Source organism: Pleurodeles waltl, chromosome 12, assembly GCF_031143425.1.
Source record: "Pleurodeles waltl isolate 20211129_DDA chromosome 12, aPleWal1.hap1.20221129, whole genome shotgun sequence".
In the NCBI taxonomy this organism is placed as follows: Eukaryota; Metazoa; Chordata; class Amphibia; order Caudata; family Salamandridae; genus Pleurodeles; species Pleurodeles waltl.
The window spans coordinates 145,864,722-145,891,728 of NC_090451.1; positions in this window are offsets into that span (position 1 = coordinate 145,864,722).

The following is a 27,007-nucleotide window of genomic DNA, read 5'->3' on the forward strand; positions in this document are numbered from 1 at the left end:
GACGGCGGTGCCCTGTTCAGCGGTGCTTGAGATGAAGGGCCCAGTTCAGCGGTGCTTGAGATGAAGGGCCCAGTTCAGCAGTGCTTGAGACGGCGGTGCCCTGTTCAGCGGTGCTTGAGATGAAGGGCCCTGTTCAGCGGTGCTTGAGATGAAGGGCCCAGTTCAGCGGTGCTTGAGACGGCGGTGCCCTGTTCAGCAGTGCTTGAGAGGAAGGGCCCAGTTCAGCGGTGCTTGAGATGAAGGGCCCAGTTCAGCGGTGCTTGAGATGGCAGTGCCCTGTTCAGCGGTGCTTGAGATGAAGGGCCCAGTTCAGCGGTGCTTGAGACGGCGGTGCCCTGTTCAGCGGTGCTTGAGATGAAGGGCCCAGTTCAGCAGTGCTTGAGACTGCGGTGCCCTGTTCAGCGGTGCTTGAGATGAAGGGCCCAGTTCAGCGGTGCTTGAGACGGCGGTGCCCTGTTCAGCTGTGCTTAAGAGGAAGGGCCCAGTTCAGCGGTGCTTGAGATGAAGGGCCCAGTTCAGCGGTGCTTGAGATGAAGGGCCCAGTTCAGCGGTGCTTGAGATGAAGGGCCCAGTTCAGCGGTGCTTGAGATGAAGGGCCCAGTTCAGCGGTGCTTGAGAGGAAGGGCCCAGTTCAGCGGTGCTTGAGACGGCGGTGCCCTGTTCAGTGGTGCTTAAGATGAAGGGCCCTGTTCAGCGGTGCTTGAGAGGAAGGGCCCATTTCAGTGGTGCTTGAGATGAAGGGCCCAGTTCAGCGGTGCTTGAGAGGAAGGGCCCAGTTCAGCGGTGCTTGAGAGGAAGGGCCCAGTTCAGCGGTGCTTGAGATGAAGGGCCCAGTTCAGCGGTGCTTGAGACAGCGGTGCCCTGTTCAGCGGTGCTTGAGAGGAAGGGCCCAGTTCAGCGGTGCTTGAGAGGAAGGGCCCAGTTCAGCGGTGCTTGAGACGGTGGTGCCCTGTTCAGCGGTGCTTGAGATGAAGGGCCCAGTTCAGCGGTGCTTGAGACGGCGGTGCCCTGTTCAGCGGTGCTTGAGATGAAGGGCCCAGTTCAGCAGTGCTTGAAACGGCGGTGCCCTGTTCTTGAGATGAGTGTCCAGGTCAGAGGATCCGGCCATGGAATGGATGTCACTCGCCACCTGACATGTGCCTGGCGGGGCCTTCCTGCCCATCTGTCTGGTGGCTTGCGGGGCCCTCGTGGGCTGCAGTACCGGGCCTCTGGGTGTACTCCTGCCCACCTGGGACGTGGCTTGCGGGGCCCTCCTGGGCTGCAGTACCGGGCCTCTGGGTGTCCTCCTGCACACCTGGGATGGGGCTGGTGGGGCCCTCCTGGCCAGCTGGCCTGCTGCCGGACTTCTCGGGCGTGCTGCCCTTCCCACCCTTCCCTGTCCGCCTGTGGCCCTTTCCCACCTTTGGGGGTGTGCCAGGTGGCACCCCACTACCTGCCGGAGCCATGGTAGGGATTTTGGTCCCTGGTGTCTTTGGCCTCTCGCGCCAGGCACTGGCAATCTTCGGATGCTTTTCCGGGGGTGGGCTGGCCGTGCCTTGGCTCCTAGCTGAACTGGCTGCCCTTGAGGGTGGGGGACTCCACAGTCCATGGCAAACAGTCTTTATAGGTCCCGGTTTTGTGGTGGCTGAGGTGCTGATTGGAGTCTTATGAGATGGACGGGGTGGGGGAGTTGTTGGAAAGAGGTTAAGGTTGGAAAGGAAAAGCAATTTCGAAAGAGAGGGACGGGTAGGTGTAGTGGGTATGGGAGTGGAGGAAGAGGAAGTGGTCGTAGGAGTTTGAAGTCTGGTGTCTTTGGGTGCAGGTGCTTGGGCTGGAGGCTGTCGTGAGGTGGATGGCTGTTGGGTGGGTGGCTGCCTGCGTTTGTGTAGTTTGGAAGAGGGGGTGACAGACACACTGGGAGAGGACAGCTGTGGAGCTCCCCTCGCCCTCCGTCCCACTGGTGTATTCGGACTCCGTTGCATGGCCCTCCAGGGCCATGTGGAATGCAGCTCCCTCGTGCTCCGATGCCACTTCTCCTCCGCCTGATGATGCTAATGCACACATGAACAGGAAGACCACAAAAAAAGGGGGGGAGAAATAAAGACATGTTGAGTGCATGCATTCGCGACACCGTTGGCGGCGAGGACAGACACAGAAGCCCCCTGCACTACGCCGCGCACTTGGGGTCCACTACTCAATCCGTGGGACATGGCCTACAAGCCTATGGACGACAACTGCACATATAGATGACACAGGGCCATGGATACCTGTACTTGGCACCCTACAGATGTGGGGGGCGGGGCACAGGGCCATGCCTTACGGAGGGGCCTAGCCTACAGAAATTGCCCTGGCCTAGGGATACCCACAGCCCCCCTCCCCCACCCAGACACCTCCACTGCGAGCAAAGTCAGCAGAATGAGTTTGTACTCACTCCCTTGTGTTTGCTGTGATGTCCTCACGCGCCCATCCAAATCGGGGTAGGCCACCGCCAGGATCCGGGACATCAGGGGGGTCAAAGTACGACTGGCATCCCTCCCACGTTGGGAAGCCATCCCCAGCTGAGCCTCCGCAGTCTTCCTGCTCCAGCGTCGGATGTCCTCCCACCTCTTCCGGCAGTGGGTGCCCCGTCTGTTGTGGACCCCCAGGGTCCGGACGTCCTTGGCGATGGCACGCCAAATATCGACTTTCTGGTGGGCACTGACCTATGTGACATGTACAGGGAGAGAAAAATATTCATCACCTTCTGCATGCTCGATGTGAGTGGCCCCCATCCCCACCCTTGCCATGTGGCACATGCTCTCATCTGTTGTTCGATGCATGCCTCAATCGCTCCCCTCCCCACCATCTTTCATCCACCCCACTCAACACAGGCATAGCCCATAAAGCATGGTCCCAGTGTACTTACCTGTTTATCTGGAGGACCGTAGAGTAGCGCATACTGGGGGAGGACCCCATCCACAAGTTTCTCCAACTCCTCCGCAGTGAAGGCAGGGGCCCTTTCCCCAGTCGCATGAGCCATTGTCTCTTCCAGACCGAGGTCACAGCAGCACTTGCAGTGTAGGTCCTCTCCTGTCGAAGATCAGGTATCGAGTGATTAATCAGATAGAAAATGGCAGTCACGCCCGCGGCGGTGCGTACCGCGGCGGTGCTCACTGCGACCGCCGGCGCACATTGTCATTGGCTCCTGAAACCCATAGGGTTCAATGTTAACCAATGCGGCTTTGCACCGCAGTCTTCGACCACCTACCGCCACAGTGTGCCACGCCAGCGCATTGACCTCACATCCCATTGTCACACTTCACAGGTCAGGCAGCCGCCATTTCAAGGGCCCACATGGCTTAATTTCTACTGCGTCACACATACCTAGGCCTTGCATCAACACTCATACAAACCTTTCAATGCATTGGGAATTGTGTTATGTGCAAGCTATGGGAACGTACCTGTGGGTTGTTTGACACTGTGCTTGCTGTTGTCCTTCATAGGCACCGCCCGCTGGGACATGTGAGGAGATGGAGGAATCTTCCCGTATACAGACCGCTGGTGGACCTGTCGACAATGGAGGAACGACATGTCATACTTACATACAGGCTTGACCGAGCCACTATACAGGAACTGTGTGCCCAGCTGGAGCCAGACCTGATGTCACCCATCCGCCAACCCACAGGGATTCCCCTCTAGAGCAGGTTCTGTCAGTACTCCATTTCTTAGCAAGTGGGTAATTTCAACAGTGGCCATATCATCAGGGATGTCCCAGCCCATGTTTTCCAAGGTGTTGTCCAGAGTGTTGTCTGCCCTGCTCAAACACATGCGGAGCTACATCATTTTCCCTGAGGTGGGGGATTTGCCTACAGTGAAAGGTGATTTCTATGCCCTTGGACATATCCCCAACATCATAGGTGCCATTGATGGGACACATGTTGCTTTGGTCCCCCCCAGCAGGAGTGAACAGGTGTACAGGAACAGGAAGAGTTATCATTCCATGAATGTACAGATGGTGTGTTTGGCTGACCAGTACATCTCCCATGTTAATGTCAAGTTCCCTGGGTCAGTGCATGACGCTTACATCCTGCGGAATAGCAGCATCCCGTATGTGATGAGTCAACTCCAGAGGCACTGTGTGTGGCTATTAGGGGACTCTGGTTACCCCAACCTGTCCTGGCTACTGACCCCAGTGAGGAATCCCAGGACAAGGGCAGAGGAACGGTACAATGAGGCCCATGGGCGGACTAGGAGGGTGATCGAGCGAACCTTTGGCCTCCTGAAGGCCAGGTTCAGGTGCCTCCATATGACAGGTGGATCCCAAATGTACTCACCAAAGAAGGTGTGCCACATCATCGTGGCCTGCTGTATGCTTCACAACCTGGCTTTGCGACGCCAGGTGCCTTTTCTGCAGGAGGATGGTCCAGATGGTGGTGTTGTAGCAGCTGTGGAGCCTGTGGAGAGTGAAGAGGAGGAAGCCGAAGAGGACGACATAGAGAACAGGAACACAGTAATACAGCAGTATTTTCAATGACACACAGGTAAGAGTACACACCGGCATATTACATTTACTTAAAGACTCCTACCTCTCTACTGTCTGACTTTTTCCCCCAGTGTATGGTAACTGTGTTGTGACTTTCCCTTCCGTTTTCAGAGATGTGGGCCCCACTGCGTGACATCTGCTTTGTTTCCCCATGGACTACAGCTGTGTGACAGCGGTTTGTTGGCATCACAATGTGAATGAACATTTTGGCACGGTCATGTCTAATACATTTGTTCAAAATCACAGCCAGACTCCAGATTGTTTTGTGCAATAAGTGTGTTTATTCAAGTGCTCTAAATTGGATGGGTGGTTGCAAATCGTTGAGGGGTGATGGTGGAGGATTGTCCATGGCAGAGTCCAGACTATCAGTATCACAGGTGCATTGTCCAAAGGCCTGTGGAAAGTGGAGCAGGGGCAGTTTAAGGTTGGACAGGGTGACAATGTGGGACAGTGGGATGACAATCAGGGTGGTATCCTTTGCTGGTGGGGATCTTGACATCTCACTCTGTCTTCTTCCTGGATCTCAGGGCCCGCTTGCTGGGTGGTTCTCCTTCTGCAGGGGGTGGGGTTCTGGTGGCCTGTTGGTCTTGTGTCGGGGCCTCCTGTCCACTAACGCTGGCGGAGGTGGTAGGCAGTTCTTGGTCCATGCTAGTGACAGGGGCCCTTTGAGGTGCCACAGTGTCCCGCAATGTGGTGACTACCTGATTCAGGGCCACTACGATGGTACCCATGGCGGAACTGATGTTTCTTAGTTCCTCCCTGAACCCCATGTACTGTTGCTCCTGCAGAAGCTGGATCTCCTGAAACCTGGCCAGGACCATCGCCATCGTCTCCTGGGAGTGGAGGTATGCTCCCATGATGGAGGTGAGGGCCTCGTGGAGAGTGGGTTCCCTGGGCCTGTCCCCCCCCGTCGCACAGCAGCCCTCCCAGTTCCCCTGTTTCCCTGTGCCTCTGTGCCCTGGACCGTGTGCCCACTACCACTGCCACCAGGTCCCTCTTGTTGTTGGGGTGGGGGGTTAACCTGGGTTCCCTGTAGTGGTGGACACACCGCTGATTGACGTTTCCTAGGGACTGAGGGATGGGCCCGCTGGGTGGGTGCTGTGCTGGTGTTCCCAGAGGGGGGAAGGTCTGCTATGGCCTGTGGCTGTCTGAGGGGAACCGACTGTCCCGAGGTCCCCGATGGACCGGGCTGGTCATCTAGATCCAGGTCGACAGAGGTGCTGTCCTCACTGTGGGCCTCTTCTGGGGGTGGAGTGGACATTTGTGGACCCTCCTGCGCGGTGACCTGGCGTTCGGGTCCTGCAGGGGTATAAAAGTATGGTTATTGGTTCTGTGTGTGCCATAGCGTGCAATGGGTGGGTGCCCTTGTAGCCCAGTGCTGGCATTCCTTTGTGGGGGCTGTTGTGACGGTGGTTTGGGGGGGGGGGAGGTTGTATCTGTATGTGCAGTGGGCATGCTTTGGTGATGGGTGTCCATGCTTTGTGGACGCATGCAGGGCTAGGTGTTGGGATGGGTGGGTTGTGATGGTGAGACATTTGCAAGGAGTAGGTGTGATGGGGGTGGGGGTATGAGTTGGCATGCAGGTGGGGGGGGATGAAGTAGTAAAGAGTTGACTTACCAGAGTCCATTCCTCCAGCTACTCCTGCGAGGCCCTCAGGATGCAGGATGTTCAAGACCTGCTCCTCCCATGTTGTAAATTCTGGGGGAGTAGGTGGGGGTCCGCCGCCAGTCCGCTGCACCGTGATGTTGTGCCTGGATACCATGGAACGCACCTTCCCCTGTAGGTCGTTCCACCTCTTCCTGATGTCATCCCGATTTCTTGGGTGCTGTCCCACAGCGTTGACCCTGTCGACTATTCTGCTCCATAGCTCCATCTTCCTGGCAATGGTGGTGTGCTGCACCTGTGTCCCGAAGAGCTGTGGCTCTACTCGTACAATTCCCTCCACCATGACCCTGAGTTCATCATTCGAGAACCTGGGGTGTCTTTGCGGTGCCATGGGGTGGTGTGGTGGGGTGTCTTTGCGGTGCCATGGGGTGGTGTGGGTGATGTGTAGGGTGGATTGTGTGGTGCTAAGTGTGGTGATGTGTATTATTGTGTTGTGTGAACTGCATGCAAATATTGCTGGGTGACAGTGAATTGGGCGTCTGGGTGCTCGGATGTCTTTTCTCGGTGCGTGTTCACGAATCTCTAGGAGTGGAGGTTTGTGGGTCATGTGGGTGTGTATTTTATATTGTAATGGGTGTGTGGGAGTGGTGTGTGTATGTGTATCAGGTGTGTGTATTTTGAATTGTCCAATGTGGTAGTGTTTTGTACAAGTGTGTGTATTTCGAGCGCGGCGGTGTGTACCGCCAATTGAATACCGCGGTTGAAAGACCGCCGCGTGGATTCGTGTGTCATGATAGTGTGGGCGTATTTCTGTTGGCTTGACGGTGGAGGTTTGGTCATCGCCAGTTTCTTGCTGCCCTTTGGTGTGGCGGACTTTTGTGGATGTCTGTATTTTGGCGGTTTGCCTGTTGTGGGTCAGAATGACCGTGGCGGTTCACCGCGACGGTGTTATGGCGGTCTTCTGCACGGCGGTAAGCGCCTTTTACCGCCGAGGTTGGAATGACCACCTATATGTCCTACCTTAACCATACACTGCACCCTGCCCTTGGGGCTACCTAGGGCCTACCTTATGGGTGTCTTACATGTAAGAAAATGGAAGGTTTGGGCCTGGCAAGAAGGTACAGTTGCCAAGTCGAATTTACAGTTAAAACTGCACACACAGACACTGCAGTGGCAGGTCTGAGACATGATTACAGAGCTACTCATGTGGGTGACACAATCAGTGCTGCAGGCCCACTAGTAGCATTTGATTTACAGGCCTTGGCCCCTCTAGTGCACTTTACTAGGGACTTACTAGTAAATCAAATATGCCAATCATGAATAAGCCAATTACAGACACATTTTATAAAGGAGCACTTGCACTTTAGCACTGGTTAGCAGTGGTAAAGTGCCCAGAGTAACAAAAACAGCAAAATCAGAGTCCAGCACACATCAACAACCTGGGAAACAGAGGCAAAAAGTTAAGGGAGACCATGCCAAGAATGAAAAGTCTAACACTTGTCCCCCCCAGCTGAAAGTGGGGAGCACCTGGACAGACCATCAGCATTGGCGTGCTCTGTACTAGAAAGTCCATCCCCTGTAGGGAAATGGACCACCTCAACAGTTTTGGATTCTCAACCCTCATCTGCATTAACCATCTGAGGGGCCTGTGGTCGTTCTGAACTTGGAAGTGAGTCCCAAACAAGTAGGGTCTTAGCTTCTTCAGTGCCCAGACCACAGCAAACGCTTCAATTACTTTGGCACTCCACCTACGTTCCCTGGATAGTAACCTCCTGCTAATGAAGGCTACGGGTTGATCTAGGCCCTCTTCATTAATCTGTGAGAGTACTGCTCCAATACCATGCTCTGAGGTGTCTGTTTGCACAACCAACTCCTTGGAGTAGTCAGGTGCTGTGCACATGGCAGTCTTCAGGGCATCAAAAGTGTTCTGGCAAACCTCTGTCCAGATCACTTTCCTGGGTTGCTTATTTGAGGTCAACTCAGTTAAAGGGGTAACAATGGTACCATATCCCATAACAAACCTCCTGTAATATCCTGTGAGACCTAAAAAGGCTCTCACTTCAGTCTGGCTCTTGGGATGCTCCCAAGCCAGAATTGTGTCAATCTTAGTCTGTAGGGGTGCCACCTGGCCACTCCCCACCTGGTGTCCTAAGTACACCACAGAACCCTGCCCTATTCGGCACTTGCTCACCTTAATAGTGAGGCCTGCCTTCTGCAGGGCCTCTAACAATCTCCAGAGGTGTTGCAGGTGTTCCTCCCATGTGGAACTAAACACAGCACCAGGTATGCAGCACTGAACTCATCCAGCTCTGCTAACACCTGGTTGACCAACCTCTGAAAGGTGGCAGGGGTATTCTTCATCCCAAATGGCATCACTTTAAATTGAAAGTGTCAATCTGGTGTAGAGAATGCTGACCTCTCCTAGGCCCCCTCAGTTAAGGCAATCTGCCAGTACCCAGATGTTAAATCAAACATACTGAGGTACTTGGCAGCTCCCAACCGGTCAATGAGCTCATCAGCTCGGGGGATGGGTTGTGCGTCAGTCTTGCTGACCGCATTGAGTCCCCGGAAGTCCACACAGAACCTGAGTTCTGGAGTGTCAAGAAAACAGAGGGATGGGGAGGGTTAATGGTCCAGTGTAAGACCTCCCAATGAATACGTAAATAAAGAAAAATACACTGTTCCAATTGAAGGAGAGGATACTCAAGGGGGATCCTAATCTTTAGGAGCAGAAGCCTCACACACCTGTGAGGGTGTCATGCTTCATCATTGGCATTGCTCCTCATCAGACTGGCGCTGCAATATCTGATGGGCACCACCCCAAATGGGGGGGCTCTTTGCCGGAGTTCTTAATTGATGAAGATGCCACAGCCCTACATAAGAGTGTGGGGAAAGGAGATCAAACAAAAAAGGGTTAAGATTGACTCTCTAAAACCGAAGAGAATAATCCATTTATTAATCAGCACGGAAATCAGAGGCCAAGATTTTTTAAAAACGGGGTATAATCAAAAGAGTGAAACAGAGGCAATGCTCAATCACTCTATCGTAGAAGAGAAGAAGAACAGAGGGTGGAGAATTTCGAAGCCAACCCTCATCATGGTCAACATGTTTAGCGTCGCTAGTGGCCCCTGAGGGTCCGGTGACGCTTCTTCAGGACCAGTTAACTATATGTATCTCCTATTAAAAAAAATCACATGGATAAATACACACAAAAATAGTCAATACAAGCGTATCCAGTCACTTACACTAGTGTTGGGAGGAACATTTAGTCCTATCTGTCGCCCTGTGAACAAAGGTTAAAACAGGTAAAGGTTCAATGGGGGTACTAGTAGTAACAACCTCATTAACATGAAACAAGGGGGAAGGGGGTGCCAGACAAAAAGTGGAGCACAGTGATAGTGAGGCACGTGACTGTGCAAGTGCAAGTACACAGATAAAAGCAAGCTTACCATCCCCATTTTAGGAACGAGCTACATGGGATAACATGGACCAATCGTCAGGAGTGAGACTAATCTGAGTTAAAAAAATTGAAAACACACCAAATAGTAGTACAACAATTGGTTGATAGCCATGGTGACAAATATTGTTTCACAAATATAAGGTCATTAACACCCATATGTTCAAACTTGCAGTCCTAGGAATTATTACTGTTAACTTTTAGTCACAGTCTTTAACTGAAGCCGCAAGAAAGCAGGGATTAACCACAAATGAAATCAAGACGTGACAGATTGCTTACCGAGTAATGTGCTAAAAAGGGCCCTGTTGGAGACCGCTTGACCACTTGTCAAAGGTATCCTTGTCAACCAAAATGTGAAGAGAATTAATGACCCTTATCCAAAGACGGGGACCTATCAAGACCAACGCGGTGCTAACCCGTATTGCGGTAGCTGCGTATTTCGGATGGCTAAAACAAGGACAAAACGGAGGACAGAAGGAGTTGATTCACTTACTGTCAAACTGTGCTCCTAACTGCGTGCGACCTACCCGCGTCCGTGTTTCCCGAAAGAATGCGGCAACGCGGAGTGGCACACAGAAAAACTATCGCGGCCGGAAATCAACCTCCAGTGACTCGGAAGGGTAGCCGAGTCACGTGGTGTCCTGAGAGTCCTGATAGAGACTGAGAAAGGACTCAAAAGTCAGAGTACTACATGCAAAATAAATACAAAAGACGGACTTCAGGAATGATGTGGAATCGGTACACGTAGTAGATATTAGTATTGTCTGGACAAAATCAAAAATACAATCAACCTGCTCATCATAATTTGTAAACAAGTTGCCCTGGCGGTCCTAGTAGAGACTAAAAGAGGACTCCAAAATCGGAATAGTAAGAAAAAGGTAAAAACAAAAAACAGATTCAACAAGTGGCATGGACTTGATACTAATAGTAGATGTTAGTGGTGTGTGGAGATAGCCAAAGTCCAGTCACCCTACTCGCAAACATTAAGAGGGATAGGTAGTATAAGTTAAAACCATCCCAATGGAACACCGATGGGTGGTGTATGTTTAAAGTTAGATGTAACAAAGAAGAGCACTACCAGTTAATGGACAAAACTAGTCCAGGGAATATCATCATTTAGACCCAGGATATGCGTGCGCAGTTTAAACACCCAGCGTTGCTCTAGCTCAAAAAGGGAGTTAGTATTAGGGTGTGTGATCGTTTGTAAAACAATCCACCACATATCATCTGGTCTGTGTTTTGCTTCTAGAAAATGAATACTCAATTTAGTGGAAGAGCGACCGCACCTAATGTTGCTGCTATGCTCGTTGATGCGGAGTTTAACCGTTCGTGTCGTCATCCCTACATATTGTAACCTGCAAGGACAGGTAATCAAATATATGCAGTTACGAGTGTTGCAGTTTGTATGTTTAAGGAAGTTCCAGATACCTATTGGTTCGAGTACAATAGACTTGAGTTTTTTGGTCAGGTCGCATACATTACAATTACTGCATGGGAAATGGCTGACAACTGGGGGAATATCCCACATGGACGTCAGTCCAGATGGGCGGGGGATAGAGGGAGGTCTAGTGTGGACCAGTAAGTCTCTGATATTGGTGGTGCGTTTGAAGGCAAAAAGAGGTTTAGGGATCTGCAGCCCTCCACTGCATAGAATGGACCATCTTTTATTAACCACTTTCTTGATGGAATTAGATAAAGGGGTAAAAGTGGATACACAAGTAAGCTTAGTGTCAGCAATGCGTGGAGTACTAGAGAGTAATGAGTCTCGATTGCAAAATTTTGCGCGTTTGTAAGCTGCCCTCACTACCGGGTTAGGGTAATGGTGATTTTCAAGTTTTCCAGACAAATCTTTGGCTTGGGAAATAAACGTGTGCATGTTGCTACAGTTACGCCGTAGTCTGAGAAATTGCCCGTATGGTAAATTGTCTCTTAATGCTCTTGGATGGTGACTATCGTATAATAAGAGACTGTTACAATCAGTGGTTTTATAGTGAGTACTTGTATGTAGCTGGCCGTCCTCTATCTTGATCACAAGGTCCAGAAAGGATATCTCAGTATTAGATACTGAGGAAGTGAAATTCAGAAAAGGGTCCAAGGTATTGATCCAAGCTGTAAATAGGTTGACCTCGGTGAGGGTCCCTTGCCATACTATCAAAATGTCATCGATGTATCTACGCCATAGTTTGATCTTATCATGAAATGGATTGTTATGTGGCAAAATGAATCATGACTCAAAATCAAACATATACAGACATGCGAGGCTAGGAGCAAAAGTACTACCCATAGAGGTCCCGCGTGTCTGGTGGAAAAGGAGGTCCTCAAAAAGAAAGACATTTTCTTTCATAGCTAAGGAGGCACAGTGCATAATGAAATGCGTGGGTGTAGTAAGTGGAAAGTCAGTGGTCAAAGGAGCAGATTCAACAACCTGTAGAGTAGCCTCTTGAGGGATGTTGGTATATAAGGCATCGACGTCCAGGGAGATTAAAGCATGGACATAAGTGGTGGAGTTAATGGACTCTATTAGGTTAAGGACATCCTTGGTGTCCTTCAAGTAGGTCGCAGATGCTTGCACTATAGGTTGCAAGAAATGGTCACAAAAGGTAGACAGAGGTTCAAGGATGGATCCTATACCAGAAACTATCGGGCGGCCAGGTGGAGGTATTCTGCCTTTATGGATTTTGGGGAAGCAGTAAAAGTACGGTATCAGTGGGTTAACAGTATCCAGAAACTCTGCTTCCTTTTGTGAGATCCAGGAGTTGGCAAGGGCCTCCTCTATCATACTCCGTATTTCAATTTGAAGTCTCTCAGTAGGATCGCGGGTGATCTGAGTATAGTAGGATGAATCCCCGAGGAGGCGAATACACTCCTGTCTATAGTTCTGGAGTGGCACCAGGTGCAGCAGCCATTGGGACCAATACCACTGGGCTGGCCCAAGGACTGCTGGAGTGCTCAATAACCCCTAGGGTAAGCATGTTGGATACCTCATCCTTAATGCATGCCCTGACCCTGTCAGTCACCCTGTAAGCCTTCTGTTTAATAGGTGTACTGTCCCCAGTGTCCACATCATGTGTGCACAAGTGTGTGACTCCTGGGATCAGGGAAAACAGTGAGGAAAACTGTCCCGACACGTGGCGACAGTCACCTTGTTGCTCCTCAGTCAGGGAGGGGGAGATGATCACTCCCTCCACTGACCCATCTTTTCCTCCTGCAGACAGGAGGTCAGGAAGAGGCTCACTCTCCTCCTCTACCCCATCATCTGTCGCAAGGAGCATGGACAGTTCAGTCCGCTCAAAGTGAGGTTTGAGGCGGTTGACATGCAGGACCCTTAAAGGGTTCCTTGGAGACCGCCAGGTAGGTGACTTCACTCTTGCGCTCCACTACCTCAAATGGCCCAGTCCACTTATCCTGGAGCGCCCTAGGCTCCACTGGTGCCATCACCCACACTTTTTTTCCAGGTTGAAACTCGACTAGAGTGACATTGTGGTCATACCAGCGTTTCATGTCCTTCTGGCTTGCTTCCAGGTTCTCCTGAGCGAGACTCCTGAAGCGGGCAGTCTGGTTGAGTTTCACGAGACTCAAACCAGACCCAAAGGTCGCCTCACTGGGTGGCCATAAATCAGCTCAAAGGGACTAAACCCAAGTCCCTTTTGAGGCACCTCCCTGTAGGCGAACAGAAGGCATGGTAAGAGAACGTCCCACTTCCACCTCAAGGGCTCTGACAGGCCCATGATCATGCCTTTTAAGGTGCAATTGAATTTCTCAACCAGACCATCACTTTGGGGGTGGTAAGGGGTGGTGAACTTGTAGGTTACCCCACACTCCTTCCACAGAGACTTTATTAACGTGGATATGAAGTTGGTACCCCTATCAGATACCACTTCCTTGGGGAACCCCATGCGGGTAAAAACCCCTATCAAAGCACGACCCGCCACAGGGGAAGTGATTGATCTCAAAGGAATGGCTTCTGGGTACCGGGTGGCATGGTCAACCAAGACCAGGATAAACCTGTTGCCCATGGCTGTCTTGGGATCCAGAGGCCCAACAATGTCAATGTCTACCTTCCCAAAGGGAATACTGACAACAGGCAAAGGTTGGAGGGGAGCCTTACATTTCCTCCCTCTCTTGCCACTTGCCTGACATGTCTGACAAGACATGCAATGTGCATCTGAGTGCCTGCGCATTAGGGGCCAGTGAAAGTGGGTGACAAGCCTCTCAAAGGACTTGTCCTGCCCCTAATGTCCAGCTAATGGCACATCATGAGCCAACCCCAGTAGGAAGGCCCTGAAGCACTGGCGTACCACCAGCACATAGGCTGACCCAGGCTCAGGAACCTTAGGCTCGCTATATAGGAGGTCATACTCCCAATAAATCAAGTGTGATCCTGGCTCCGTGCCAGCCGCCTGGTCTGCAGCCTGCTGTCGCAAACCCTCCAAAGTAGGGCATGTCTTCTGTGCTGCACAGAATGCTTCCCTGGTGGGTCCCCCTTCCTGCTGCCACTGCGACAGCTCAGGGACCTCACCCAGTTCAGCCACCTGTTCCCTGTAGGCTCTGGGGCGTCACCCTCAGGCCCTGCGTCCTCGCGGACCGTGGGAACGTCTGGGGCCGGTTTCCTGCCCCCCTGCCCTTCCTCTTCTTGGTGGTCACTTTGCTGAAGTAAGCCTCAGCAAGGCCTACTAGTGCAAGGGGTTCGATTTTCTCTGCACAAAGTCCTCAGACGTTATAGGAAGAAGTTGGCACAGAAACTGAAATAAAAGACAAAGTTTATTAAACCTCATGAGGTGGTACTACAGTTCAAACAGAACCCTTCGGTAATGTTTGAAGTAGCACACTGAACTAAGAGAGCATGGTCCTTTTATACCCACGCAGGGGCTAAAAGAAGGTGGTACAATTATAGAAGCAAGACTTATATACATATAAGGTCATACGGAAATGCATAGTCGACAGGTAGGAGGGGCTAACAGTTTTCAAGAACTAGTAGACACATTACTGTCTGTTACTAATTACTAACAACTGCAGACCTTACTGGGCATGTGCAAAGTGGGAGATGCTAAATATAACTTGTCACTAGACAGTTTTTCAAGAGTAGTTAACAGGAAGGTAGGACAGAGCACATGGCGAGCACATGGCAGCATGTGGCAGAGATAATGGCTGCCATGAATACAAATGGATTCCGCGAAATGTTCACAATAGTTGCTAAATACAAGTCTTCTGCTAATGCTTAATCTAATCGCCACTAAATTACAACAGACGACCCTTTCAGCATTAGCTGAAGACATTCGTCTTTCTGGGATAATCTAAATATTCATCTTGTATATTTATGCTCATCATTTCAGCTATTTCCTTATCTAACATGTGTTGTGCTTTAATTTCTGTAATATCTCTTTTGGTAGGCATACAAGCAGTAATACACACGGAGCAGAACATTGGACCACACTGAATACAGATAAAGCATGTGAAAAATATTGCAATCATTACACAGAGGATAGTCAGTAATTTCCAGCCCCAAGCGTAAACAAAAGCCCAAAACCATCCAGAAAAAGTCCAAGTACCAGTCTCTGTGTGGATTTCTGCAGCAATTTTATGCAATTTAGATATTGCATTATATACTGAAGGTGAGTGATCTGGAATGAAAACGCAGCAACTACTACCGATGATGCGACATGCACCACCTCGATCAGCTAATATCACATCTAGTACCATACGATTTTGGAGCGCTACAATCCTCGCAATTTGGAGCTCCTCTGTAATATTCCCAAGTGCCAGACCTGCCTGATTGGTAAAAGCTTCCACAACCCTAGTCAATCGTCTCACTTTCCTACTGTTTAACGCAGCACCCACAAAGGAGAACAACCCTAGATTAAAATCAACATATTGTTACAGGCTAGTGTCCGTTTGGTCTACCTCGTTTGTACTTATTGTCCGTTTATATCTATTTTTAATGATGTCATTGAAATCTCGGTGATATGATTAGTCGCCAAAAACACAGGGGGTAATAGAAAAGATACATAACACACACCTGACCACCCAACAGGTAGTTGGTAATATCTATAGTTACCACAAACAAAATATGTACTGTATTATGTGAAGCTGTAAAACTACTATTATTTACACCCTCAATAGACAAAATCAAGGTACAATCACTTGTCCCCATTGGAATTTGCCCAATGCTATGTATACATAAATCTGCTTTAGTTTTTGTAACAGAAATCACAAATTGTTCTTTCTTGTCAGAGTCTCTTATATTTGTGAAGACATATAGGGGGGTCATTACGACCCTGGCTGTCGGAGACCACCAGGGCTAAAGTGTCATCCGTACCGCCAACAGGCTGGCGGTACGGAGACCCATACCCTGCTGATTGTGGGTGGAAAACCACATGGAACTTCTGTTTGATCCCTAATCCTTTCAGGACATACTTAATAACTTCCCCAACAAAATGAGGTCCGTTATCATTCCATAAAAGTCTGCAAACACCAAACCTAGGGAAAAAGTCTTTCAAAAGCACCTTCGCTGTGGTAATGGCTGTATTATCCTTTGTGGGGTACGCCTCTATCCATTTACTGAAGGCACATACCACCACCAAGACATACTTTAAATTGTTGCAGCGTTCAAGCTGAATATAATCCATTTGTAAAAGTTCGAAAGGTGCAGTTGGTGTAGCAAACCCTCCCGCAGGAGTTCGTGTCCCTTTTCCAGGATTGTATTGTAAACAGATCAAACAAGACTGTACTGTACTGGAAATTTCTGGATGCTCCCAAACTTGCGTAAGCAACTTTGTTATTGTTGAAGCTCCAACATGTGCCAGCCCATGTGTCATCTGAACCATAGGTTCTACAAAAGCTATAGGCAATTTCCATTCATCCATCTGCTTATTCCACCAACAGCTCTCATCATCCAATTCTCCTTCTTCAGACCATTGCTCACATTCTTTCACAGAAGCAGATTTCTGTATATCTAATACGTCTTGTCTAGCATTATGCCAACGTTCAGCTTGTGACTTCACTACATACAGAGAAGTAGTACTTCGCTGCATCGCAGTCTCACGTGCTACGCGGTCCGCAAGGGCATTACCTTGCCCTATCTTATCGGTCACTCTCTTGTGTGCACTACATTTCACAATAGCTATTTTCTTTGGGTATGTCAATGCAGTCAAGAGGTTATGCACTAATTCTCCGTGCATTATCTGCATCCCGTGGGATGTGAGAAAGCCTCTCTCCTTCCAACGCAAACCAAAATCATGAGCCACTCCAAAAGCATAGCGGCTGTCTGTATAAATGTTCACACATAAGTCAGTACTAAGCTCACATGCTCAGGTCAAAGCTATTAGTCCAGCTGCATGAGCTGACTTCTGTGGTATACGAGCTGTATCCACTACCGTGTGTATTGTGGTGATTGCATATGCAGCTGAGGTCGTACCGTCTGGCAACTTCAAACAAGACCCATCAACCCACAATTCCCCGTCTACATCTGGAAGGGGCATATCTTGCAAATCAATACGACCCTTTGTCTGTTCTTCGGTAAGGAATATACAATCATGTGTTTCTTGTGACTGAGGCTGAGTCACCGGATATGGCAACAAAGTGGCTGGATTTAGTGTTGCACATCTCTTCAGTGTAATGTGAGGAGCCAGCAATGTCAATTCATATCCTGTCAGGCGAGCGCTAGTAAAATGTTGCACCTTTGCTTGATTTAAAAGAGCATCAACCGCATGGGGTACTAACACCAACAGCTTATGTGACAAAACTATCCCTTCACTCTGACGTATTGACAGAGCTGTTGCCGCAACTGAACAAAAACACCCATGCAACGCTCGAGCGACAGGATCAAGTACTGCTGAAAAATATGCACAGGGACGCTGCTTATCGCCATGTGTCTGTACTAAAACTGACAATGCACATCCATCTTTCTCATGTACGTAAAGTGCAAAAGGCTTTGTGTAATCTGGAGTACATAACACTGGTGCTGAACAAAGGGCTTGTCGTAGCTGCCGAAAAGCAGTCTCACCTTCATCTGTCCATGGGAGGGGCATTGGAGTATCTTTAGTCAAAAGTGCTAGCAAAGTTTGACAATGTGTGAAAACCCTAATACCCATTGCCTACAAAAAGAAGTAAGACCAAGGAATGCACAAACATATTTCTGAGTAGAAGGTACTGGTGTGTCTAAAATTGCTTGAATATGATCTGATGTAAGTGCACGGCCCTCCTTAGACAAAAGGTGACCTAAATAGGTTACCTTTGGTCTACAATATTGCAATTTCTTTTGTGACCCTTTATGAAGGTGTGAAGCAAGAAAAGAAAGTAAGGACAAAGTGCACTTTTCACATTGCTCAGGGGTATCAGCTGCCAACAAAATATCATCGACATATTGTATGAGAGCCACACCTTATGGCAAAACAAAAGAATCAAGTTGTCGTTTTAACGCTTGACTAGAAATACTAGAACTCTCAGTATAGTCTTGAGAATTCTGCAAAATCTACATGATTGTTTCTTCAAAGTAAAACCAAACAAATATCGTTTGTCAGGATGAATAGGAATCTAAAAGAAAGCATTCTTCAAGTCTATCACAGAGAACGTAGTTGCTGTAGGTGGAACCAAAGTAAGAAGTGTTGTGATGTCAGATACCACAGGGTTTTGTGGTACCACAATCTGATTCACTTCTCATAAATCAATAGTGAATCGGTAAATCCTAGTATCAGTATCCTTTTTCAGAATAGGAAGAATCGGACTGTTACAAACACTATATGGAAATTCCTCAACAACTCTAACTGCAATAAGATCATGCACAATTCGTGTGAGTGCTTCTTCGCCCTCCTGTGAAATTTTGTATTGAGGCACACGTGGCAATACAGCTCCCTCCTTGACACTAATATGTACCAGTGGAATAATCATTTTTCCCACATCAGTATCTGAAGTAGCCCACAAAGTACTAGGGAGTGACGCTAATGCAATATCCTCTTTAACAAGACAAACTCTTTCCATCACAGGATGATTATCATTCAAAATAACACACACCCCTTCAAGAGAGCATGGTATTGTAGCCCTGAAATACTTCAGCATATTAAGACCCATAATATTGTCTGGTGTATTTGGAGAAAGCAAAAACGGACATGGAGCAGTACATTTATCAACAGGGAATGCAAGTGGTTGTGACAATGGGCTAGGGGAAGGTGTTCTATCGAAACCTATCGATGTAATGGTTAAGCCAGACAGGGGAGCCCTTGGAACCAATTCTTTAGACAAGACGCTACAAGTCGCTCCTGTATCAACCAGAAACTGATCAGTAGAACCCAAAACATGTGCTGTAACATAGGGACCCCTCTGATCTACTGGAACTTCAACTGATTCCTTACCCATCCTAGGCAATCCTATGCATAAGCAGAATCTTGGAAATCAGGCTGCACATGGTTAGACATCTGGTATTGGTTCCATCTATCAAAAGTGTTAAACCCATCCATCCTTCGTACATTAGCATCAAACCTAGCATGATCATTCGTGCTTCTTCTAGGCCCTGAATATCCTGAGTGATTTCTCATTTGTCCCCAACCACGTGAACACTGCTGAACACGTAGTGCTGGACAATCGGCAGCCCAATGCCCAAATTTCTTACAATACTCACACTGATCAACAGACAAATTCGAACAAGTGTAAGAAGAACCATAAGATCCACGTCAACCTCTATCACTACCTCTAAAAGGCGGACCATAAGCTTGAGCCAACATAACCTTTGCCTTTAATTCTTTAATCTTTTTAATCCTTGCTACCTTTTGCTTCTAATTCCCAACGTTCATAATACTGAGCCATAGTCAAAAGAGAAACCGGAGTAGAGGTAGTCCATGAACTTTCACTAGCTTTTAGATGACTAGCTATTCCTGGTAACAGATTTGCGACATATTTATCGACAAACAAATGTCTGCCCGTATCATCTGACAATAACTGGCTGCTAAAATCATGAAATGCTTCTTCAGAGCGTGTAAATAAATCTGAGACTGATTCATCTGCCTTTTGCTTACAAGATGCTAAAACAGTCCAATCTACCTTTTTAGGGGGAATAATCATTTTTAACTTAACTAATATGGCTGCAGGAAGATATAGAATCAACTGATACAGCTTTTTCGCAGGTTCCCTATCCCCGTCCATCTGTTCTAATTCTTTCCATGACGCCCCAAAGACTACACGATCAACTTTACGAACAGTTCTCCACATATCTGGCGGTAATATCAATCCAAAAAATAAATCAATATCAGCCAAAGTCATAGTACAAGAACTAAATGCTCCCTCACCTGTCTCATAAAAGGCAGCTGGATTTTTCCGCAGGTCAGGTAATGCTGTTTTAAGTGCCATTACATCTGCCCTATTCCAAGGAGTATACACCCAATTATAAATAAAATAACCCTTAGCATCAACAGAAGTTTTATCAACACTTGTACCCGATCCTTTAGGAGGAACATACAAAGGCGTGGCCTCCCGCATTGGTTTCACGTGAACTATCATAGTCTTATCTGTTCCGAAGATGGAAGCTTGCACCCCGCCGGTCTGAGATGTCCGTGCAACTACGTCCACAGCCCTTTTCTCCTCTCGCAAACAGACTGCTGCAACACATAATTTCACCAAACGCCTGATTGCATCAGCCACCTGGGAAAAAACAAAAAGACCATCACGCATTTACTTACGATCAGCTGTTACATCATCGGACTCTAACTCATCAGAATATTTCCGAAATAGTTCAATTACTTCTGTGCCAAATGCCTCAGTAAAATATAGCTGCTCCTTATACGTCCACACTTTCATGTTGTCTAAAAGTTCAGAAGCAGAGACAACGCTACAAATTGCTTTACGAGCAATAGATCTAAGCTCAGACACACGGTCAGCAGGCAACATAGAGCAACTGTCTAGTATCTTCTGTTGTTCCGAAACGGAGACCTCAGCTAACTCATGAGGGGCAGAAGGAACGACATACAGAGGTGGAGGGCAATCTAGTAACAAAATATCATTGTGCGGTTTATTAAGGATAGGATAGAGAAGTTGCCGAACAGTGTATTTGCCAGTTAACTGTAATTTAAATGATTTCTCTTCTATCTCCTTTAAATCGTTTATTTCTTTCTTTCTCATTTCCATTGCTTTCACATATACATTCTTTCGCTGCTCTTTCTCAAGCAAGGCTTGCTCACGCTTCACTCATCCACACACTTCTTTCTCCCACATTCGTACACAGTCAAACATATCTTGCCTAGACCTTCACTTACACATACATTGTTCCACATACTCAATATTTCGCAAATCAAATGACCCATGCATAGGCCAACGTAACTCAGGATCTGCACAGGTGTATTTATTCCATAATGTGATGTACATTATAGAAGAAAGACCATGTTTAACATACATATCTCTATTGGGAGTCCACTCTGGGGGTGCCGGTTGCGATTCTTCCAGTCTCAAATTGGTACCATTACAAAAGCAACACATCCTACGAAGTGCGCTAAAAACAGGCATGCCAAAAATAGTGCAAAATATGCAGTATTATCATCAAAGTAGCACTTAAGGTACCTCTAGTATGATTTGCCGTTCAAATCAAAATTCAATTGGAGAAAATTCTCCTCATTACCTGCCTATATAAATTGCAATTTATATATCAATTCAAAGGACACAAATTGACTAGTCTCCCAAAACACGAGAGCCACAGTAAGTGGTGAAACAAAGGCATCAAAACCCATAGCAAGTGCCGTAAAACGGCTCTTACCAATCACAGGGCATCTAAGTTCCAACTGCCAAGTTCTAAAATCGACCAAATGGTCACTGCACTACGAATGAACAAAAAGGATCTCAGTCGAGGACCGGCGCCACCTGGATGTTCAAATCAGAAAGAAGGGAAAAACGCTGTGGTTGCCAAGACTCGGGTCTCCTCAGGCATTGAATGTTCCCAGCGAGATCCCAATCCTTCGTCGCGACCAATCCGTCGGGCGTCTGAGTCGCCGTTGAGTCCCTGTTCGGGCGCCAATTTGTCGAAGTAAGCCTCAGCAAGGCCTACTAGTGCAAGGGGTTCGCCCTTCTCGGCACAAAGTCCTCAGACCATATAGGAAGAAGTTGGCACAGAAACTGAAATAAAAGACAAAGGGGGTCATTACGACCTCGGCGGTCTTTTCAAAAGACCGCCGAGACCGCGGGAGACAGAATACTGCCATTGCCTGCGGTATTTCTATCTCCCTATTATGACATTTCCGCTGGGCCAGCGGACGGTAACAGTGTGAACAGTGTTACCGTCCGCTGGCCCAGCGGAAATGTCACATCAACATTGCAGCCGGCTCGTAATAGCGCCGGCGGCAATGCTGATGTGCAGCGGGTGCAGTAGCACCTGTCACGCATTTCACTGCCCGAAATTCGGGCAGTGAAATTCGCGACGGGGCTATGCCTGGGGTCCCCTGCACTGCCCATGCCAAGTGCATGGACAGTGCAGGGGCCCCCAGGGGCACCCCAAGTCCCCTTACAGCCGGCCTTTCCATGGCGGTGTGTACCGCCATGGACAGGCCGGCGGTCGGGGACTCATAATCCCCAGGGCAGCGGTGCTTGCACCGCTGCCCTGGGGATTATGAGCGCCAGACGGAATCCTGGCGGGAAAGTGGAGGGGCCGGCGGTATGGCCGTGGCAATTGCGCCACGGTCATTATTGCTGGCGGAACACCGCCAGCCTGTTGGCGGTGTTACCGCCAACATACGCCAGCCGAAAGGGTCGTAATGACCCCCAAAGTTTATTAAACCTCATGAGGTGGTACTACAGTTCAAACAGCAGCCTTCGGTAATGTTTGAAGTAGCACACTGAACTAAGAGAGCATGGTCCTTTTATACCCACGTAGGGGCTAAAAGAAGGTGGTACAATTATAGAAGCAAGACTTATATACATATAAGGTCATATGGAAATGCACAGTCGTCAGGTAGGAGGGGCTAACAGTTTTCAAGGACTAGTAGACACATTGCTGTCTGTTACTAATTACTAACAGCTGCAGACCTTACTGGGAATGTGCAAAGTGGGAGATGCTAAATATAACTTGTCGCTTGACAGTTTTTCAAGAGTAGTTAACAGGAAGGTAGGACAGAGCACATGGCGAGCACATGGCAGCATGCTGCAGAGATAATGGCTGCCATGAATACAAATGGATTCCGCGAAATGATCACAATAGTTGCTAAATACAAGATGTCTTCTGCTAATGCTTAATCTAATCGCTACTAAATTACAACACCCTGGGCCACTGTTACAGGCTCCAGGGGCTCTTGATTACCCTGACGGGCTGCCATTGACCAGGTGGATACGCATACCCACCCAGGCAGACCCAACTTCCCCAAATGAGACCTGTGTTCCACCTCCTTCCAAGGGGAATCCTCCAGGTCATTGCCTAGCAAACAATCAACAGGCATGGTTGGACTCACAGCTACCTTCAAGGAACCTGAGACACCCCCCCATTTAAAGGGAACCTGCGCCACTCTGCACAGGCACTCTGAGTTGTCCACTGCAACTACTTGGTGAAGTACCCGGGGATCTATCTGCTCTTCAGACACCAGCTGACTCCTCACTGTAGTCACAATGGCTCCTGTGTCTCTCAGAGCCTCCACCCTCTGTCCATTGATGGTCATCCACTGCCTATGCTTCTTAGTGTTTTCAGGCACTAGGGTTCTCTGGACCATCTCACTGTCCCCTAGTGAGACAAAGGTCATCTCAGCTGAGTCCCACCCACCTGAAACCAACTCCTCCGCAAGCGCTACACTGGCCAAACCCTGGTACGGCGTACCAGTGGGTGCCGGTGTACTTTTGGGGTCCCCCCCTCACATGACCCACCTGGTCACATGCGTAGCAGTTACGTGTGGGACCACCTGCCACTAGCTTCCCTTTGGAGAACCAAGGCTTCTTGTCACTGGGGGGTTGGGAATCCTTACCCTGGGAATCAGTTTGGGGCCCTTTAGAGAACTCCCCCTGTTTACCCTTACTCCCCCCTTTCTTCTGAGAGGGACCCTGCCCACCCTTGGCATGGTCTCCCCCATATCTCTTCTGGACCCTGGTGCTCTCCCAGCGGTCACGCTTCCTGCGCAAGCTTCCTGGGATCAGTCAGCTTGCTGTCAATCAGGTGCTGGCGCAGATCTGGAAAACAAACTGTACAAGTGCTCCCAAGCAATCAGATTGTAAAGCCCCTCATACGTAGTTACCTTACTGCCCTTCACCCAATGAAAATCAACACATTCCAACCATGTTTGGGATTCCTTCTTCTTGTAGGACCTAAACTTATCCTTGTACTGCTCAGGAGTGAGACCATACCTAGTGAGCAAGGCATCCTTCATGCTAGATTAGGTGAGATTCTGAGCATCCCCTAAGGCTGTCAGTGTATCCCTCCCCTCTTCCTCAAAGTTCTTTCACAGACCCACCCTCCAATGAGCTTCAGGGACCAGATTCATATGGAGAGCAGACTCATACCCCTTGAACCACAAGTATATGTCATCCTCCCTCTTGTAATCTTTCACAAGGTCCTTAAGAATGTGCATCCTCCTCTCACACTGCACTGTAGGATTGCTGCTACCATCTCTACTGGACTGGCTTCTATGATCCATCTCTCTCAAGCTAAGCTCATGAGCCATCGCTAACTTCCTCTCCTCACGGGCTAGCCTTCTCTGCTCCAATTGGTACTCCCTTTCGGCCTGTCTGTCCTGTAATTCTTCAGGTGTCAGACGCTTAGATGAGACACTGCTACCCGCCCTGGATACCTTCTCCCTGGACATAACAGACCCACCCACAATACCATTGAGTATAGAACACTCTTCCTCCTCCTCCTCATCTCCCTCCTCCTCTGTGTGCCCTTCAGTGCTATTGGCTGTCACCCAGGCCCTCAGTGTCTTTTGCAGCTCCTCCTTCCCGTAAGAACTCTCAATGGGACAGTCAAAACCTTTACAGAACTGCTTCAACTGAGCCCTGATATAACTCTCCAATTTCTCAAGGTCAAAGTCAGCTCCAACAAATGCATCTCCAGCTTGGGACATGATGAAGATTCAAAAACAAGCGCAAAGTTCCAAAGGCAGAAAAAACAAGTTCCTAAATGAAGTTTCAAAGAAAGTCAATCAAGGAATCAGCAACAAAAAAATGAAGTAGAACAAAAACAGTCCCAAAGAGAAAAAAATCAAAAGATCACCAAACAAGTAGTATGTGGTCACGTAGTGGTCTGCACTCAAAATAGTAGTGTACACTTAATCACTGTATGTCAAGTACAAATACAAGTCCAAATCCCAACGGCTGATTACCAATGTTAGAAATGGGGTCTTTGGTTGACAGTCAGGTTACCCCCTGTTCAAGCAAGGACCCTCACTCTAGTCAGGGTAAAAGAGAATCACCCTCAGCTAACCCCTGCTTACCTCCTTGGTAGCTTAACAGAGCAGTAGGCTTAACTTCAGAGTGGTAGATTCAAAGTATTTGTACCAACTTACACAGTAACTTAATGAAAACACTACCAAATGACAACACAGGTGTAGAAAAATAGAAAATATTTATAGAAACAAAAAACCAAAACGACAAAAATCCGACATACACAAGTCAAGTTATGAATTTTTAAAGATTAAACTCAAAAATAGCGCTTAGAAACACAAAATGCTTTGATGAAGTGTTAACATGGCATCGTGACAGAGTCGTTCCCAACAACCCAACACCAAAGGCACCGGACACGAAGTCGCGTAGACCCCCAAGTACAGTACCTTTGGTGAAGAGTGAAAACAAGCCGATGCGCAAAGTCAGGGATCGCGGCATCCGTGCGAAACGTTGAAACTGCGCAATTCGAGCGGCGTCGGTCATGATGTGGTGCAGCGACTTTCCCGGAGTCGCCGACTTCGGCGGGGCTTCGGCGATGTCGGGCCGGCGAAGGTCGTCGCATTCCAGCAAAGATCACAGAGTTGGGTGCAGGCCGCGTCATCCGATTCAGCAGCGGCATTGTTTTTCTTTCCTTCTCTTATCTTATGATCGAGCTGACAAAACTTCTCTGGAATGCACTTCTTAGTTTAAAGAAGACATTTATTATCATTATTACTTCACCACGAGGTTCCTGAAAGACGAGATTAGTAGGTTGGAAGCACACGTTTAAAAGTAGTCGCAGCAATGAAAGCAAAATATATCAAAGTACTTCTCAATTGCAATGTACACAGCAAATACATGGGATTATATTATAGCATAACTTCAAAGCAAAGAATAAAAGTCAAAACTGCATCACCGTAGGGCCTATCACTGCTTGTCATCTTTCTCCTATCTTCAAGTTGATGACTCCGGTTCAACTGCGACAAAGATACTTTCTACCCAAACGGGAGCTAGGCAGCTGACGTCCGCTCCTGACTGAAGTCCTGGAAGATCTCTCATTGCTGCTGCCACACGGCCACTGTTACAAAAACCTACACCTTCCTCCCTCAGACTCAGGAAATAAAACAAGCCATTGGAGATTGGCCAGATCTCCTAGGCCCCTCCTCTTCCCAAGCCTGAGCAGAAAGGAAAACACCAAATTTATGCTCTCTTATCACGTTAGGGTTCGTGTGAATTAAATTTGAAAAACACAGCTTGGTCAACCATTTGGAAAAACACAGCTCATCTGCAATGTCTCAACTCCAATGTCTAACTCCACGTTAAAGCCAATAGGCATCTAACCTAAACACCAAATGTAATGACTAATGCCATGTCGAAGCCAATAGGCAGCTAAACTGAATACAGAATGTAATGTCTAATGCCGTGTTAAAGCCAATAGGCAGCTAACCTAAATACCACATGTAATGTCTAAAGTCAATAGGCAGCTAAACTGAATACAACATGTAATGTGCTACTGGTGAACATTGAGGAACTAATACGCACAGTGGTGAAACACAAAGTCATTGGTCAAACACAATTAATGGCATAACAGCCGTCGGTCCGAAATCGTCCGAAGTCGATTTCCTTGGATTTCCACCAGCTTTCCTTTCAAGGGCCCAGGGACTGGATAGGGCAACACTTGTCAGAGCAGGAGTCTCTCCAGAGAATCCAGGTGCTGGCAGAGAGAAGACTTTGCTGTCCCTGAGACTTCAACCAACAGGAGGCAAGCTCTAAATCAAGCCCTTGGAGATTTCTTCAAAAGATGGAAAGCACACAAAGTCCAGTCTTTGCCCTCTTATTCTGGCAGAAGCAGCAACTGCAGGTTAGCTCCACAAAGCACAGTCACAGGCAGGGCAGCACTTCTCCTCAGCTCTTCAGCTCTTCTCCAGGCAGAGGTTCCTCTTGGTGTTCAGAAGTGATCTAAAGTCTGTGGTTTTGGGTGCCCTTCTTATATCCAATTTCTCCTTTAAAGTAGGCCTACTTCAAAGTAAAGTCTCTTGTGAATGTGAAATCCTGCCTTGCCCAGGCCAGGCCCCAGACACTCACCAGGGGGTTGGAGACTGCATTGTGTGAGGACAGGCACAGCCCTTTCAGG